The sequence below is a fragment of the Heterocephalus glaber genome, unplaced genomic scaffold (genome assembly GCF_053883595.1).
Source record: "Heterocephalus glaber isolate CG9 unplaced genomic scaffold, H.glaber_assembly_v1.0 deba00001457, whole genome shotgun sequence".
NCBI lineage: Eukaryota > Metazoa > Chordata > Mammalia > Rodentia > Bathyergidae > Heterocephalus > Heterocephalus glaber.
In genome coordinates, this window is record NW_028258305.1 from 20,667,627 (window position 1) to 20,688,224 (window position 20,598).

A 20,598-nucleotide genomic window follows, 5' to 3' on the forward strand; every position below is an offset into this window, starting at 1 on the left:
ACATGACAAATCAAATAAACACAAATGCAATAGAAGGGAGGGACCTCAATACCACACTGTCACAAATAGATAGATCAATTAGACAAAATATAAGCAATGAAATAGTAGAACTCATTCAAACTCTTGAACAAATAAACTTAACAGGTGTTTACAGAATGTTCCACCCCACAAAATCAGAATACACATTCTTTTCAGCTGCACACAGGTCATTCTTGAAAATAGAACACATACTCGCTCATACAACATGTTTAAGTACGTGCAAAGGAAGTGAAGTTATCCCCTGTATATTATCAGACCATAGTACGATGAAATTGGAGATCCATAGCAAATGAAACTGCAAGAATTGCATAAACACCTGGAAATTGAACAACACATTTCTGAATAAACAATGGGTCACAGAGGAAAAGAAATCAGACAGTTCCTACAATTAAATGACAATGACAATACAACATATTAGAATCTATGGGGCACAATGAAAGTCTTACAAAGGAAATTCATCGCAGTGAATACTATAAGGAAAACAGAGCAATCCCAATAAAACAACCTGATGCTGAACCTCAAGCTTCTAGAAAAAGAAGAGCATGACAAATCCAAAGCTCATACAAGGGAGGAAATTATAAAGATCAGAGCAGAAATCAATGCAATAGAGACTAAGAGAAGGATACAAAAAAATCAATGAAGAGTTGGTTCTTCGAAAGAATAAACAAAACTGACAAACCCTTAGACAACCTTATCAGAAAAAGGAAAGAAAAGGCCCAAATCCATGTAAATAGGAATGAAAAGGGTGAAATTACAACAGACCCAGAAGAAATCCACAGGATCATCAAAACCTATTTCGAGAACCTATACGCCAATAAGATGGACAACACAGAAGAAATGGACAGATTCCTAGATATGTATGAATCACCAAAGTTGAATGAAGACCTAAAAATTCTAAACAACCCAATATCAATCAATGAAATTGAAAAAGTAATTAAAAACTTACCAACTAAGAAAAGCCCAGGTCCTAATGGCTTCACTGCTGAATTCTACAAGACATGTAGAGAGGAACTACGGCCACTACTGTTTAAACTCTTCAATGAAATTGAAAGGGAAGCAACACTCCCAAATTCATTCCTGGAAATAAGCATCACCCTGATCCCCAAAGCAGAGAAAGACCCAACCGAAAAAGAGAGCCAATCTCACTAATGAACATAGATGCAAAAAATCCTTAATAAGATAATGGCAAATAGAATACAGAAGATCATCAAGAAGATCATATACCCTGACCAAGTGGGTTTCATCCCAGGGATGCAGGAATGGTTCAACATACACAAATCAATCAACGTAATACACCATATCAATATAGCCAAGGACAAAAATCATATGATCATCTCAATAGATGCAGAAAAAGCATTTGACAAAATCCAACACACATTTATGATAAAAACCCTACAAAAAATTGGACTAGATGGTCTCTACCTCAAACTGATAAAAGCCATCTATAAAAAACCAACAGCCAATATCATACTAAATGGTCAAAAACTGAAATCCTTCACACTAAATTCAGGAACAAGACAAGGATGTCAACTATCACCACTCTTGTTCAATATAGTTTTGGAAACATTAGCCACAGCAATTAGACAAGAGAAAGAAAGAAAAGGAATAAAGATAGGAAATGAAGTCAAATTGTCATTATGTACAGATGACATGATACTCTACATAGAAGACCCCAAGAAATCCACCAAAAGTCTTCTAGACTTAATAACCAAATTCAGAAAAGTTGCTGGATACCAGGTGAACACACAGAAATCAATAGCTTTCCTCTACATCAACAGCAGAGTCATTAAGACAGAAATAGGGCAAACAATTCCTTTCACAACAGCATCCAAAAAACTGAAATACCTAGGAATCAACCTAACAAAAGAAATCAAAGACCTCTTCTCTGAAAACTATAGCACTCTGAAAAGAGAGATTGAAGATGATATCAGAAAATGGAAAGACATCTCCTGCTCCTGGTTAGGAAGGATCAATATAGTGAAAATGGCCCTACTTCCAAAACTGCTATATAGATTCAATGCAATCTCAAATGAAATCCCAGCAGCATACTTCACAGACCTTAGGAAAACAATCCAAAAATTCATTTGGAACAAGAAGAGACGTAGAAGAGCAAAATTCTAGGCAACAGAGAAATGGCAGGGGGTATTACAGTTCCCAACTTGAAACTATACTACAAAGCTACTGTGATACAAACAGCATGGTACAGGCAAAGAAACAGACCCAAGGACCAGTGCAACAGATTAGAAGATGCCGAAACAACTCCAGTCACATTCAGGAACCTCATCTTTGACAAAGGAGTCAAACACCCTCACTGGAGGAAAGATAGTCTCTTTAATAAATGGTGCTGGAAAAATTGGGTTTCAACTTGCCAAAGATTAGAACTAGACCTATATCTCTCACCATGCACTAAACTAAAATAAAAATGGATTAAAGATCTAAATATTAAAATAGAAACGCTGAACCAGCTGGAACAGCGGTCAGGTGGAGCGCTTGAAGTCATTGGTATACGCGAAGATTTTATGAACAAAACCTTAGTTGCCCATGAACTAGCACAATCAACAAGTAGGATCTCTTCTTATTAAAAAGCTTCTGCACAGCAAGAGAAACCACCAAGAGTGTGAAGAGACAACTTACAATGTGGTGAAAAATTTTCATCTGCTGTTCCTCAGACAAAGGTCTACTATCTAGAGTCTATAAAGAACTTAAAAAAAAGTCAGACCTCCCAAATTTAAAGACCCAATCCAAAAACGGGCATCTGAAATGAACAGACATTTCTCACACAAAGAAATAGAAATAGCAAATAAACACATGAAAAAACATTCAACATCACCGGTCATTGGAGAGATGCAAATGAAAACAACGCTGAGATTCCGCCTCACCCCAGAAAGAACAGCTACTACCACGAAATCAACCAATAACAAATGCTGCTGGGGCTGTGGGGAAAGAGGAATACTACTCCACTGCTGGTTGGAGTGTAGACTAGTACTGTTGTGCCCAGATTGCGAAGTCCCCAAAGACCATCAAGGAGCCGATTTCGATGTAAACACACGAGGGTTGTTTATTTAAGCTCGAGCAGGGGCACTCAATCGTCACCAACGCAGCGGATCAGGATTGAGAGCCCCGAATTTCAAATCAGCAGGGTTTTTATTGTGGCTACTGCAAGGTTTGGGGATGTTCTATTTAGCAGTCACATGATTGGTTGATATTTAGCAAGCATGGGGGGTTGAGGGGTGGCTGCATGTAGAGTTTATGGGAAAAAGGAACAATCAGCACATTGACAGAATGTTTTATAGATAATGGGCCTGGGAGCATCTGTTTTCTGGGCAGACAGAGGATTGAGTTAGGAGCTGTGTCTCTTTTTTTAATCTGTTGTCCCACAGCAAGGACATTTTATCACTAGTTTATGGGCACAAAGGAGACTAGGGGAATAGTTGACTTCAGTGAAGTGAAATTTATGTCAAGGCCACTTTACTGTCTTCTATTTAAGATAGAGTCAAACTTTAGTTAGGTCTCACAGTACAACCACTGTGGAAATCAGTATGGTGATACCTCAGAGAACTAGGACTGGAAGTCCCATTTGACCCAGCTATTCCCCTGCTGGGGCTCTTCCCAAAAGAATTAAAAGAATCATACCACAGTGATATATATATATGCACCCATGTTCATAGCAGCACAATGTGTAACAGCTAAAACTTGGAAGCAGCCCAGTTGCCCACCAACTGGAGACTGGATAAAGAAGATGTGGGTTCTTAAAAAATGGAGTACTACTCAGCTATAAAAAATGAGAAATTAAGAGACATTTATTGCTAAATGGATGCACACTGAGGTGATATTCTTAAGTGAAACAGCACACATGTGTAAATACCGAATAGTTTCTCTAGTGTGAGAAACTAGAAGTGTAAATAAGGACTGAAAGGTTTAATAATGTGAAATATGAAGAAAAGGGCCAAAGGGGAAGGGAAAGTGGGAGGGGTAGGCGATAAGAAAGAAGGGAATAGAATATGAGAAAATGAAAAAATGGAAACAAAGTCTTTGAAATAGGGAGGGATGGAGGGGTGGAAGGGAGGACAAAGGAATGGGGAAAAAAATAAGAACCAAGAGAGATTATGTAAAGGTGCAAATTTCCAATGATAAATGTCATTATATTGTATACCTAAAATGGACCAATAAAATTAATTTTTAAAAAAAGTACAGTATATGAAAAAATGTTCAACATCTCTAGCCATCAGATAAATTCAAATTAAAACTATATCAAAATTCTATCTCACCCCAGTCAGAATCGCTATGTATCCTCAAGAACACAAAAACAGGGCTGGGAATTTAGCTCAATGGCATCGTGCCTGCCTCGCAAGCGCAAGGTCTTGAGTTTGATCCCTGGTACCCCCAAAAAATTTAAAAACAGCTAGGAAAAATGAAAAGAAACAGCTCGGCATGATGGCACATGCCCATAATTGTAGCACTTGGGAAGCTGAGGAAAACGGATCACTGTGAATTTTTGGCCAGCCTGAAGCACACTGTTTCAAAAAAAAAAAAGACAAACACAAAAACTAAACAACCAATCAACAACAAAAAACAATGAATGCTAGTGAGGACTCAAAAGAAGAGAGGCTCTGTTACATTGTTGGTGGGAATGTAACACAACCATTATAGAAATCAGTATAGAGATTCCTCAAAAGACTCAACCAAAAAAAAACCAAAGACTCAACCTAGGGCCGGGGATTTAGTTCAGTGGTTCTGGTGCCTGCCTCACAAGCACAAGGTCCCAAGTTCGATCCCCAGTACCAAAAAAAAAAAGACTCAACCTAGGGCCTGGGACTTAGCTCAGTGGTGCCGCCACCTGCCTTGAAAGAGCAAGGTCCTGAGTTTGATCCCTGGTACCAAAGGAAAAAAAAAGACTATTTTATAATACAACAGCTAAGTTGTGGGAATAGCCTAGATGCCCATCAACTGATAAAAAAAAACTAGAGTCCCAGCGCACAGGAGGAGACTTCTGGGCCATTGTACCACCCCCCTCAGCACACAGGAGGTGAGCCACTCCTAGCACCCAGGAGAAGGCTTCTGGGCCACTGTACCAGCACCCTCAGCGCATAGGAGGTGAGGTGCCAGGGTGCCAGCAACACCCCCCGACCCCGCATCAAAATGAGAAGACACGTAAACAAGTCTCAAAACCAGACTTCTATATCATCTAAAGCAACCCCAAATGGAAACGAGATGGAACACTCTGATAAGCAACCACCTGGACTCCCTGAACTGGCAACAAAAGAGGATCTGTAAAATATAAAATCAGAAATAATTTCTCAGACAACAGTAGAGATTGTGCCCACAGTGTAAGACATGATTAATAAATCTAGAAAAGACACATAAAAAAATAGAGGAACTGAGGAATATGATGGAATCCCGACATAGGAAACAAATGGAATCCATAAAACAGATGCAAACAGATTTCCAGGAGATTAAAAATTCCACTGAAAGCTTACGCAGCAGAATGGGCCAATATGAGGACAGAATTTCAGATATAGAAGATAAGATTACAATTAGTGTCCAGGAAAAGAAAAATTGCTTCAAAATTGTAAGGGAACACGAGAAATCAATCCAGCAGCTACTAGACGATGCAAAGAAGAATTATGTAACACTGATCGGAGTCAATGAAGAAACAGGAGAGAGTACAGATGACATAAAAAAACTGTCCACAGACATGATGGCAGATGGGCCAGGGATTTAGCTCAGTGGTTCCAGCACCTGCCTTGAAAACCTAAGGTCCTGAGTTCAATCCCAGGTACAAAAAAAAAAAAAAAAAGAAGTAGTAGTGATGGCAGAAAACTTCCCAAGCAGGGGAAAAGAACTTGACATACAGATAAGTGAGGCATATAGGACTCCAACTAGCCTTCATCAAAAAAAAATCTACACATAGGCATATAATTGTTAAGATTGCAGAAAGCCAACAGAAGAACAAAATTCTACAAGCAGTTGGAGAAAAGAAACAAATCACATACAAAGGAAAGCCCATCAGAATCACAGCACACTTCTCAGAAGCAAACCCTTTAAGGCCAGAAGAGCTTGGAGTGATGTATTTCAAGCTCTAAAGGAAATCAGCCTCCAACCCTGATTGATGTACCCTACAAAACTATCTTTCAAAATTGATGGGGAAATGAGATACTTTCACGACAAAGAGCACCTGAGGAACTTCATGAGTACCAAACCAGCACTCCAAAAAACTTTAGACAATATCCCAGGAAAAGACAATGAGGATCACAACTCCAGGAAGCCCAGCAGAATTAATCCCTTGGGCAGGACAAGAAATTAAACGCAAAGGGGGAGAATCCAACAAAAAGAAAAAGTCATGACGATGATAAGTCAATACGTATCTGTACTGGCTATTTATCATTTTCTTGTGTCTACTTTTTAATTGGTTTAATGAGCTGTAAAAGTCCTTTATATATTCTGGTCTTAGGTTATATGTATTGTAAATTTGTTCTGGTTAAGGACTACTTTTCATTTTCTTAACGATGTCATTTAAAGTTTTAAATCTTGATGAAATCTCATTTATCAAATTTTTTCTTTATACATCATGTTTTTTGTATCCTAGGAAATTCTTGCCTACCATAAATTCATGAACATTTTCCCTTATAATTTCTTCTTAAAGTTTTATAGTTTTAGTCTTTCATATTTCGGTTCATAGATCCTTTCAAGTTATTTTTATATATGGAAATAAAGGGTTGAGGTTAATTTTTTGCATATGGATACCAGGTGTTCTAGTGTCATTTGCTGAAAACACTATCTTTTCCTCTGCTCTTGAATTGAGTTTATGTTCTATAAAATGTTAATGTTAAATAATCTTTCAAAACTCAGTGAACCATATATGTTTGGTTCTATTTCTAGATTCTGTTTTATTCCATTGATCTGTATATGTCTTTCCTTACACCAACACTGCCTTGATTACTGTAGCTTTAGAGGAAGTCTTAAAATTAGATAATAAAGGTCTTCCAACACTTTTTTTTTCTTTTTACTTTTCTAGGTCCTTTGTACTCCTATATAACTTTTACATTTCAATATCCAATTCTTCATTTATACCAAGTATATGCAGACCTGAATTTTTATATATACCTTGTGTTTTCTAATCCTGCTAAATTCAAATACAAGTTCTAGGGGCTCCTAGAGATTTCTTACTATTTTCTCTGCAGATGATCATTTCATCCACATATAAAGACTTTACTTCTACCTTGCCAATCATATGCTAATTGTATCTTTTTATTGCCAGACTATTTTGGTTTGGGCCTATCTTTCAAAGTTTAATGGGCAGATGAAGAGCAGGCATATCTGCCCTTGTTCCCCACCTTAGGGAGAAAGCATTGTATCTTTTCCATTCATATAAGGCGTTTTTGCTGGAAGTATATAGAGTACATGGCTTATCTGTTGAGAAGGTTCTGTTCTACTTCTAGTCTCCTGATAGCTTTTACCATGAACAGCTGTAGAATTCAGTCCAATACTTTTTCTCCAACTAGTGACAGGATCACATGGCTTTTTCCTTTCCTCTGTTTAAATGATGACTTATGGTGGTGGATCTTCCAATCCTGAACCAACACTGCCATCCCTGTAATAAAACCACTTTCTACATACTGCCAGATTTGACTTCTAATAGTTTGTTTGGTTAAACCAATTTTTATTTATGTTCATACTTTTTTCTTCTATTATCTTTATCCAGTTTTAATATTAGCACAATGTTGATTTCCTAAAATGAGGGGAGAAGTGTTTCTTCTTTCTTCTGCTTTAAATGTTTGATATAATTTATCAGTTAAAATATATATGAACCTGTTGTTGTCATATAGGTAAGTTTTCAAGCTAGGAATATACTTTCTTTAACAGGTGCTATTCAAATTTTGTATTTCCTCCAGAGTCAGTTTCATTAATTTGTCTCCCAAGGTACTTCTTAGAAGTTGTCAAATTTATTTCAAAAAAGATTTTTGTAATATGCTTTCTATATCCTTTGAAATTCTGTAAAATCTGTGGTAATGTTTCCTAGATCTTAATATTGTAATTTAAAAAATGTATAACTGATATTGTGTAACAGGAAGAAAAGGTCTAAAAGACCAGGGGAATTGGGAGGGGTAGGGGAAGGGAAAAAAGGGAAAGGGAAAATTACGAAAAGAGGGAAAAAAATGGAAACAAGGTCTTTGCAAATAGGGAAGGGTGGAGGGGGTGAAGGGAGGGCGAGGGAAGGGGAAAAAAATAAGAACCAAGATACTCATGTAAAGGTACAAGATCCCAATGATGAATGTAACTATTTTATACCTAACATATACCAATAAACTTAATGGAAAAAAAGAAAAAAAATGTAGTGCACATACAATGGAATATTGAAGAATCATGAAGAGTCATAAAGAATGCAATGTCATTTGCAGGAGAATGGATGGCTAGAAACCATCATGTTAAGTGAAATCAGTCAGACTCAGAAAATTAAATATTACATTTTCTTATATTAGAAACCTAAAAAATTAATTAAAGGAGATAACAGGAAGCGAGTAGGTAGACTTTTGGAACTGAGAAAGGGGATCAGTGGAAAGGCAGAGGAGGGCAATGGGATAGCAATCAATATATGTTAAATGGCATGTATCAACTTCCTATCATTATGTAATGTTGACATATACTAATAAAATATAATAAAATGTAAGGGGAGGTGGGATATAGCTCAGTGGTACAGCACTTGTCTAGCATTCATGAGGCCCTGGGTTTCAATTCCCAGTACTACAAAAGAAATAATTTCTACCTAGCAGCATATTCAAAAACTGACTTTATAAAAGGAAAAACAGGAATTTAAATCTAGTGAAAAATTAGACGGGTAGATCACATATTGCAATTAGAATCTGGCTAAAAACATAGAGCTAATACTTTATGGGAAAACATGATAATCCTTAAAAATATAGGTCATTAAAGGAAGAAAGATTGTTATGTTGAATATTGTGAAAATACCAGACCTCTCCCACTGTCTCATCAAGGAATCTCACACAATTCACATACTCACACATCCCACTAACTTATATGTACATTAATTGGGTCCCACTGTGGGCCAGGGATGCTACTACATACTAGACACACAAAAATAAAGGCATGGCTTTTGTCCGCAAGGAAAATATTTACATCTATCAAGAGGGCAAATTGAAATTCTAGCTTGCTTTTAAACTTCTGGTTTGTTTAAATACAACATTTCTTCTTCTAATTTTTTCTTTCTTTTTGACCTATTGATACAGCTTCTGATCAATTTATTTCCCTATATTGTGCAATTTATGATAACAGAGCAGGTTATATGGTCTGGCAACTAAATTGTACCTCTATTTAGGACTTTATGATGGAATATATAATTAGATGGACCCCCCCCATCCTACCCCCCCAAAACCCTAAAACTGACAGATAATAATTTTTAAAATATTTTAATTTTATCATTGGGCTTGTAGAAAAGTAATTTAAAGAAGCCAGGAATTTAATTGTATGAAGCTAGCTTTAGTTCTGCATCTGCCAAAATATGATTAACTTGATCTTCTATTCTGACATCCCATAGGAGATAAAAAGACAAGAGACAAGCAAAGAGCCAACTGAAGCATACCTGAAAGGTTTTCAGGTAATGCGATTACGATAATCTGATAACATTAAATATTTTTCTTTTCTTTTTCTTTTTTTTTTTTTTTTGGTACTAGGGATCAAACTCGGGTCCTTGTGCTTGCAAGGCAGGCGGCGGAACCACTGAGCTAAATCCCCGGCCCAACATTAAATATTTTTCAAACTTAAAAGTTTGAATATAGTCAAGAAGCAAGACAATAATACAAAGAAATAGATCTGAAAATGAACTAGAACTACATACAAATAAAAAGTATAACAAATTAGAAACTCAATGGACAGGGTAAAACAAATACTAGACATAACTGAAGAAACAATAAGTAAACTAGAAAATAGCAAAACTTACAGGGAATACAGCTCAGAAAGATAAAAAGGAAAATCTGAACAAGAAAAAAAGAGTTTCAGATAATAAAAGAATGGCAAAGACAAATTTCAAAGGCACAATGAAATTCTTGAGACTTTTTTTTTTTCTGGAGACATTTCTGAAAGAAAGAAAAGCCAGGTTATTAAGAGTAAGGCAATTATGGCTCAGCCGGTCCCAGCACCCGGAAGGAAGCTCCCCCACTGCCATCCCAAGCTCCTAGGGCAGAGAAGGTGAGCCACGTGGGCGCCAGAAGCAGCCTCTCCCGTGGAAATGAGAAGACACATAAACAAGTCTCAAAAACAGACCTCTGGATCACCTACAGCAACCCCAAAGGGAAATGAGATGGGACAATCTGATACTCAACCACCTGGACTCTCTGAACTGGCAACAAAAGAGGATCTGGGAAAAATGAAATCAGAAATAATTACTCAGAAACAGCAAAGATTTTGCCCATGGTGCAAGACATGATTAATAAATCTAGAGAGGACACAGATAAAAAAATAGAGGATCTGAGGAACATGATGGAATCCCAACATAGGAAACAAATGGAATCTATAAAACAGATACAAACAGATTTCCAAGAGATTAAAAACTCCATCAAAAGGCTGCGCAGCAGAATGAACCAATGTGAGGATAGAATTTCACATATAGAAGATAAGATTGCAATTAGTGAGGAGGAAAAGAAAAATTGCTTTAAAATTGTAAGGGAACACGAGAAGTCAATCCAGCAGCTGCTAGAATATGCAAAGAAGAGTAACATAAGACTGACTGGAGTCAATGAAGAAAGAAGAGAGAGTGCAGATGACATAAAAAAAAACTTTTCACAGAAGTGATGGCAGAAACCTTCCCAAGGAGGGGAAAAGAATTTGACATACAGATAAGGGAGGCATATAGGACTCCAGCTAGCCTTAATCAAAAAAAATCTACACATAGGCATATAATAGTTAGGATTCCAGAAATCCAACAGAAGAACAAAATTCTACAAGCAGTGAGAGAAAAGAAACAAATCACATACAAAGGAAAGCCCATCAGAATCACAGCAGACTTCTCAATGCAAACCCTCAAGGCCAGAAGAGCTTGGAGTGATGTACTTCAAGCCCTAAAGGAAAACAGCCTCCAACCCAGATTGATGTACCCTGCAAAACTATCTTTCAAAATTGATGGAGAAATAAGATACTTTCATGACAAAGAGCACCTTAGGAACTTCATGAATGCCAAACCGGCACTCCAAAAAATTTTAGACAATACCCTAGGAAAAGACAATGAGGATCACAATCCCAGGAAACCCAGCAGAATGAATCCATTGGGTGTGACAAATTAAACGCGAAGTGGGAGAATCCAACAAAAAGAAAAAGTCATGACAAGGCTTTTAAAACTTTTAACTTCATCTCCCTAATGAGTGTATAATTCAATCTTATTATTGTACTGATTAGTATTTTTCTGATTCTAGAGTTGCACACCATTCCTTGTGCTATACTGGCTATTTATCATCTTATGTCTACATTTTAATTGGGATGTCTTATTAATGAGCTCTAAGAATTCTTTATATACTCTGGTCATAGGTTATATGCATTGTAAATATGGTCTGTTTAAGGACTACTTTTCATTTTAACAATGTCATTCAAAGTTCTAAATTTTGATGGTATCCCATTTATCAATTTTTTTCTTTTATACATCATGTTTTTTGTATCCTAGGTAGTTCTTGCCTACCCTGAATTCATAAATATTTTCCCTTATAATTTCTTCTTAAAGTTTTATACTTTTAGGTTTTCTTATTTAGGTTCATAGATCCGTTCAAGTTATTTTCATGTATGGAAAAAAAGGATTGAGGTTAATTTTTTATATATGGATACCAGGTGTTCTAGTACCATTTGCTGTAACCACTACCTCTTCCTCGGCTCTTGAATTGAGTTTATATTCTATAAAATGCTAATGTTAAATAATCTTTCAAAACTCAGTGGACCATATATGTGTGATTCTATCTCTAGATTGTTTTATTCAAATGATCTATATGTTTTTCCTTACACCAACACTGCCTTGATTACTGTAGCTTTAGAAGAAGTCTTAAAATTGGGTCTAAATGTCTTCCAACACTGTTTTTGTTTTTGTTTTTAACTTTTCTAGGTCCTTTGTACTCCTACATAACTTTTAAATTTCAATATCCAATTCTTCACTTAGAGCAAGTAAACACAGACCTGAATTTTTATATATACCTTGTGTTTTCTAATCCTGCTAAATTCAAGTACAAGTTCTAGGGGCCACTAGAGATTTCTTAGTATTTTCTCTGTAGATGATCATTTCATCTACATATAAAGATTTTGCTTCTGCCGTGCCAATCCTATCCTAGTTGTGTCATTTTATTGCCAGACTATTTTGGTGGGGACTAGGTTTCAAAGTTTAATGGACAGATAAAGAATAAGCATATCTGCCCTTGTTCCCCACCTTAAGGAGAAAGCATTGTATCTTCTCCATTTATATAAGCCATTCTCGCTGGAAGTATGGAGTACATGTCTTTAGTATATGTGCTGCCGAAGCGAGCACTGGAGTACATGTCTTTAATCTGTTGAGAAGTTTCTGTTCTACTTCTAGTCTCCTGATAGCTTTTACCATGAACAGCTGTAGAATTCAGTCCAATACTTTTTCTCCAACTAGTGACAGGATCATATGGCTTTTTCCTTTCCTCTGTTTAAATGATGACTTATGGTGGTGGATCTTCCAATGCTGAATCAACACTGCCATCCCTATAACAAAACCACTTTCTACATCCTGCCAGATCTGACTTCCAATATTTTGTTTTGTTAAACAAATTTCTATCTATGTTCATACTTTCTTCTTCTATTATCTTTATCCAGTTTTAGGATTAGCACAATGTTGAGTTCCTAAAATGAGGGGAGAAGTGTTCCTTCTTTTTTCTGCTTTAATTGTTTGATATAATTTATCAGTTAAAATGTTTATGAGCCTGCTGTTGTCATATAGGTAGGTTTTCAAGCTAGGAATATACTTTAATAGGTGCTATTCAAATTTTATATTTCCTCCAGAGTTAGTTTCATTAATTTGTCTTCCAAAGTACTTCTTAGAAGTTGTCAAATTTACTTCAAAAAAGATTTTTGTAATATGCTTCCTATATCCTTTTAAATTCTGTAAAATCTGTGGTAATGTTTCCTAGATCTTAATATTGTAATTTAAAAAATGTATAACTGATATTGTGTAACAGGAAGAAAAGGTCTAAAAGACCAGGGGAATTGGGAGGGGTAGGGGAAGGGAAAAAAGGGAAAGGGAAAATTACGAAAAGAGGGAAAAAAATGGAAACAAGGTCTTTGCAAATAGGGAAGGGTGGAGGGGGTGAAGGGAGGGCGAGGGAAGGGGAAAAAAATAAGAACCAAGATACTCATGTAAAGGTACAAGATCCCAATGATGAATATAACTGCATTTTATACCAAAAATGTACCAATAAACTTAATGTGAAAAAAAAAAAGAATAAGGCAATTATACTACAGGATGATTACTCAAAAGCAGTAACAAATTTAGGAATGCACATTCACAACTAAACTACCTGCTGCCATTCTTTCTTGCCATACTTGCCATACAGTCCCTTCATACTGAGCTTCACACTTCTCAGGCTTTTTTAAAAATTCTGAGACAAGGTCTCACTGCTGGTCTTAAACTATGTAATATTCCTGCCTTGGCCTCCCAGAGGTGGGATTATAGGCATGTGCCACCACACCCAGTTTAAACTATCCTTTACAGAACAAGAGTGAACTAAAAGTAATTTTCAAACTGAAATCGAGTGTTTACTATCTAAAGAAGCTTACTAAGGAAATTCTCAATATATAAACAGTGGTAAATAATGATACTAGCAACTATGAGGGTAAATCTAAATGAACAGAGACTATAAAAGATAATGAAATATGTAACTTATAAAAAAAGAGGATTACATTACTAAAGTTATCAGTAAAAAAGGGATAAAATGGGGGAGAGGACTGATGAAGGTAATCAATTTAAGAGAAGGCAAAGAGAAGGAAGAAAGGATAGGCAGGTGTTATGGACTAGGCAGTCTTCTTTGTCCCCAGTATGGCTGTATTTGGAGACAGAGCTTTTAAGGAGGTGACTAAGATAAATTAATTGAAAATGATTAACAATCATAGTGCATAGTATCCAAAACCTGGAGAATGCATATTCTCTACTACACATGGAATACTCATGAAAACCAATTACGTACATGTGGTAGGCCATAAAGGAGGTGTCAATAAATCTCGAAGATCAGAGGGCTGGGCATGGTGGTGCACGCCTGTAATCCCAACACTTGGAAGGCAGAGGCAGGAGGATCAACCCGAGTTCAAGGCTAGCCTGGGCTACACAGTGAGTTCAGGGCCAGCCTGAACAACAAAATGAGACCTTGTATCAAAAAACAAAACAAAACAAATCTCAAAGATCAGAATCTCTCATAGCCAGACAGATAATAAATGCTTGTTTTAAGCCACTAATTTTAGGGCTAATTTGTTATACAGCAATAGATAACTAATATAGTGTCATAAATATCATTATAATGCTGGTAGGTTAGAAAGAATAGCAAAAAATTAACTTGAAAAAAATATTCATTTAAAACTGTTTAACAACAGTTTCTTATGGCTTAAAGAAGATAGCAATGAAAATTAGAAAGTACTTTGATAATGAAAATATAAATTACAACTTGCAGTATGCAACTAAAGCAGTAGCTATAAAGAAATATACAGCTTTAAATAATGTTAGAAAAGAAAGCTGTGACTCTTACTATAAATTTTTAAAATAGAAAAGGAGAATAAATATTCTTACTACTTATATAAAGTTTTTCCATATACACTGATTTATTTCTAGGCTCTCTATACTACTTCATTGGTTTATTAATCTATTTATACTACCTTGTCTTCCCAGGTGGTGGCACAGGCCTGTAATCCCAGCACTTGGGAAGCTGAGGCAGGACAACTGCAGTGAGTTTGAGACCAGGCTGGGGTACATAGTGAGTTCAAGACCAGTCTGAAATGAACTACATAGTGAGATCATGTTTCAAGAAACAAAAGCCTGTGCTGTAACCCAGTGCAAAGGCCCTAAATTCAATCCCCAGTCCTACCACCACCATCACTACCAGAAAAAAAAAAAAGAGTAGAACTGTGTGTTCTGTCATTGCTGGGTAAAAGTTAATGCTACAAAATCATGTGGCTTTGATGTTTCCTTTGAGGGAAGAGGAAGAGTTTTATTTGTTTTATTATTCTTTTTTTTTTTTTTGGTAGTGGGGATTGAATTCAGGACCCTGAACTTTCGAGGCAGGTGCAGTGCCACTGAGCTAAATCCCTGGCCCTGTTTTACTATTGTTTTGATTTATTCAATTATTGTAGATTATTTACATTTTCTACTTTTAGATTTACAAAGTTATATGTTCCTAGGTATTATTTTTTCTTTATTCTTTCCTAGGTATTATTAAAATACTTGCATCAAAATTTTCAAATATCATCATAAATATCTTCATAATATCCTCTTTGCACTATCTAACCATAGCATTCCTAATGTTACTTATCTATGCCTTTTACTGTTATTCTTTATCAATTTTGGCAGAGGTTCATCAGTTTTATTAGGCTTTTAAAAAAAAACAACTTTTTGGACTGGGGATTTAGCTCAGTGGTTCTGCCGCCTGCCTCACAAGCTCAAGGTCCCGAGTTTGATCCTCAGTACTAAAAAAACCAACTTTTCTCTGTTGATCCTCTATGTTATATTTCTACTAACGGTCAGGAGCACAGATTCTGGCACCAGATTACTTGGGTTCAAATATCAACTTTTGTACCTATTAGTGTGTGAACTTGGGCAAAGCACATGATTCTTCTCTATCTTAATGCCCTCACTGGTACGTACCTCGTGGAGTTATTATTTGTATTGAGTTAATTAATATAAAATACTTAGAAAGGTAGACAGTACATAGAAATCGAGTCTTTGCTATTAGTAGTAGGGTTATTACAAAAAACTCAATTTCTAAATTACAGCTAAGGCAGAAGAATTTTAGATATTGATTTAGTATAGTGTAGTAGTATACTATATAGTTAAGGATAGTTAAGGATATAGATCTTAATAGTTAAGGATATAGATCTCTGGTATGTTATATACTCCATAATGTAGCTGTTACTATTACTTAGCAATTTACTTACTTAACAAATAGACTAGACATAATGTCTTAATTTATATGATAAAAGAACTAGAGGCTAACAAAATATCTCTAATTTGAATAAACAAAGAAATATAATTATAGCCAGGTGTAGTGATGCACATTTGTAATCCCAGCCTTTGGGAAGCTGAGGCAGAAGGACAGTGAGTTTCAGGTCAGCCTGATCAAAGTAAAAGAATAAAAAGGGTTGGGGATGTAGCTCAGCCCTCCTGGAGGGGAAGAGAGAAAAAAAGAGAGAAGAAACTGAAAGAGGGCTGTTACGGTTTGTGCCTAGATGTCCCCCTAAAGCCTCATGCAGTCATAGGTGGGGCTTTTTCAGAGTTGGTAAGAGTGTGTGACGCTGGGAAAGGGCACTAGCATTAAGAGTGTGAATACTACCTGTCCTAAGTAGCCTGGACAAGATATAAAGGATAGAAAGAGCTATGGTTGTCCCCCTTATTGCTCTGCCCGCCATGAACTGTTTCTCTTCAGTGTTGCCTGTCTGCCTTGCTACCCTGCCTTGGAGCCAGCCAACTATGATTTGAAACCTTTATAAACTGTGAGCGAAATAAACCTTTCTTCCTCTAACTTTGAGTGTCGTGTATTTTGTCCCAGCAATGAGAGAAAAGTAACTAAGGTAAGGGGGAAAGGGAGGAGTCAGTAGGAGAGGGGAGGGAAGAAGAGAAAGAATTATAATGGCATATTACTTTTCATTAGATTGAAGATTAAAAAAGACATTGCCTAGTGCTGGCCGAAGTATGGAAAATCTGATATGGAAAAACTGTTAGGAAAAATGTATTGTTACTTCTCATTTGAAAGGTAAATTGGTGATATGTATCAACAATTTTAATGTGCATATTCACTATTGCAACAATTTGGGGAGGGGAACAGGGCCTTGCTATGTAGTTCGGACTGGGCTGGAACTCACTATGTAGCCCACACCGTTCTTCCTGCCACAGCCTCCCAAGTGCTGGGATTATAGGTGTGCACTATCACATCCAGTTTCTACTGCAACAATCTGACAAGAAATTTAGCTTGAGGAAGAAATTAGACAAGCAAGCAAAAAATGTATGTACTACTTTCACTGCAGCAGTGTTTTATAACAAAAAATTAGAAACTTAAATGTCCATCCACAGGTTACCATTAAATAAAATAAAATAAAATAATGCATTAAAATGAAAAAAAAGTTGAGCTTTTGAAAAGGTTGTGGATTTCTCAGGAGATTCTCTTTCTCAATCTAAGAGGGGAAGAGAACCAACTGTCTTTGCCTACCTCGGAACATTCAGTTGTGCTTAGGAGCATGGGTGGAATCTTCATACCCACCTATGATCACATCACAGTGTTAGGGGATACCTAGAAAGATAACCCAGTGACTACTATAATAAATTCTTTGATCATGTAGGACAGAGACCACCAAGGGGACAAAAGGCAGGTGCACCCCTGCCTGGGCCCTCACTCAGGACCAGTTGCCCATTAAAAGTGTGGTATGTATTCTTCCCTCATCACCCTCCACTCTCCCAGTGCATCACTAAAGCCAGGATGACCTTGCCAAGTGTCTCCAAAAATAAACTACATAAACTACATGAGAAAATAAAACTGCTGGGTATGATCACAGAAGGACAGAGGACAAACTAACAAGCCCTTAACCTGATACAAATTAAAAGCATGATTTATGTTTTATTCTGAGACAGGGACTTAGCTGCTTTTGCTTAAAAACTATTTACTTGGGCCTACAGATGCCCAATGGGTAATTAAAAATTACTTTGAATCTGTCTCCTTTATTATCTTAAAACTCTGGGTTAGGGCCAGGGATTTAGCTCAGTGGTGCTGCCGTCTGCCTTGCACGCACAAGGTCCTGAGTTCAATCCCCAAAACAAACAAACAAAAAACTCTGGGTTATATCCCTGCTCGGCTCCACATATAGGCATGTTAACCATAAAACTGGGACACCAAGATAAAAAGATTTGCAGGAACATTCATCTACTATCTTTTATGCCCTGGAAGGGGCACCTCCAAGTGTCCAGTCATTGCCATAATCCTGAAGTTGCCTAGGATTTCAGCAGAACCTCCACAACAGGGAGACACCCACCACCAGCACCACCCAAAAAAGAAACAGTCATCTCCTGGAAACCAGATTGCCCCCTCAAGTCACAGACTTCTCAACCAAGACTGAGATAATAATCAAGCAGACCCTGACCCATCTCAGTAACCCTTTAAAAACTGACTCCTTCCCTTTGTTAACAGACCAGTCTTATCTCTCAAAGCTATGCCCCCTTCACTTCCTCAACTGAAGTCCTCCATTTTTCTTTTATGTTCCTTTGTTATGGAGCCAGCCTGATCTCTGAAAGCTGTGTCAAGACCCTTCTCCATTTTCTCTTCCTCTCCAATTAAAGCTTTTGGCTATAAATTCATGCTGTTGCCTGAGTTTTTGTTTCCATTTTAACTGAAATAAGGATCACATTAGCTTGTGACACACATTCACACCTGCCCTGGTGGAAGACATAAATTTGTACATAACTGGTATGTACTGTATAAAATGCTGTATGAATACTAAGTGGATGTGCACATGAAGGAAGTGCTTGAGAGGTAGCTGGGCTCTGAGGAACAGGGAACTCCACAGAGAATTAGATAGATCAAACAAAATAAGCAACAACTTTTTGTAGTACAATGGAATAGCTAGTAACATAATGAAAGGTAGGTCATGGACTGATGAAAAGGGCTGCAAAGAGGTCAAATTCTGGAGAACCGTGAAAACTACACCAAAACGTCTAGCTTTTATTTAATATTATATAAGCTACTCTATTATTAAGTTCACTAGTCACAAAACTGAAGTAAAATAAGACTAATTTCAAGTCACACATCTGAGTCTAGGAACATCTGATTCTAATCCTCCATGTGGACTCTATCCATCCATCCATCCATCCATTCATCCACCCACACACCTACCCCTACCTACCTATTACCTTCCTACAACTAGGGACTGAATTCAGGGCCTTCGCACTGAACTACATTTCTAGCCCCCTTTTAAAAGTTTTAAATTCTGAGACAGGATCTCACTAAGAGTTGCTAAGTTGCTCAGGCTGAGCTCAAGCTTGCCATCCTCCTACCTGAGACTCCCAGAGTGCTCGACTTACAGGTGTGTGCCTCTATGATGAGCCTGACTCCTCAATTTATACATATTCATATTATAGTTCAATCTGATGAGAAATGAGAAAGACCTGAACTAGGCCAATTATTACAGTAGAAACTGAAGGAAATCGCTGGAATCAATAATTCTTGGGTATGTATGGGTGACAGCAGGTACTGTGCTTTATGGACTCTAAACTTTGGCTTTTCAATAGTCAATTAACATTACCTATCTGGAGTCTCATTTACCTGACTATAAAATAAGAAAGGTCATCAGGATAATCTCTAAATTCCCTTCAAGTTTAACATTTAAATAATTAGGTACTGTGAAAGGTAGATATCCATGATGACTCAGATTTTTGGCTTAAAATACAGATACACCCTAGGACAGTGATGGTGAACCTTTTAGAGCTTTCAATGATAACAAACAGCTGGCTGCAGCATGTGTGCCATAGGTTCAACACAAGTGCCCTAAGAGATAAGAGGGGAAAGTAAGATTCAATTTTGTATAAACTGAGATTGAGAAGCTTCTAGGTCTAACAATTAGTTGCAAGTTTAGGTTTGGCCTTTAAGAAAGATCTGGGTGTCACTAGAATCCAGATAGTATATGAAGCCATGGCAATGGACCTGATTACCCAAGAAAACACTGAAACAACCAAAAAGGGAAAATAGGGAACACTAAAGTTTAAAAGGTTAACAGTAGAAGAAAAAGATGGAGTCTAGGCATGCAAGAATAAATTGCAAAATAATACAAATCAAGGAAAAGATTAATTTCTAAAGCTGATCTTATCCCATGATGTAGTTTTAGGTTGGCCAAGACAAGTCAATGGATATAGACATGAGGCAGGTAGATCAACTATTCAAATTACCAATTGTTCAAATCCCTTATCTTCACTGAACTAACTCCATTTGCACAGTTACTTAACTTTTCCTGTGGCAAGGAATTTATGTTGCATAAGACAGTATTGCTTGACCATTCCCATTGTCACAAGTGAAATAAAGGAAAATCTCAACATATCCTTGTCTTAAAATGTTTTCTGAATTGACCTCAAAACTGAAATGCAAACAATGCATGATATTTACCCCTCCTTCATATGCACGCCACCTGTCCACACTGCTCTCCTGTGTTCTCCCCCATAGAGAACATGGGAACTCCCTGCATGCAGAGTATACTGCTGCTCCTACCTATGGAAAATCTGTTCTTTTTTCAAAGCACATTTTCAAAGTAAACTTAGATTTAAACCCAATCATATCATTTACATCAATATAAATGGTCTACACTTTATAAGAC

General features: G+C 36.9%; 1 protein-coding gene across 5 annotated transcripts in view; it reads right to left on the reverse strand.

The window, feature by feature from the left end:
• Foxn2 (forkhead box N2) overlaps positions 1-20,598 on the reverse strand; it is a 71,680-nt gene that overhangs the window by 24,320 nt on the left and 26,762 nt on the right. The window lies entirely within an intron of this gene.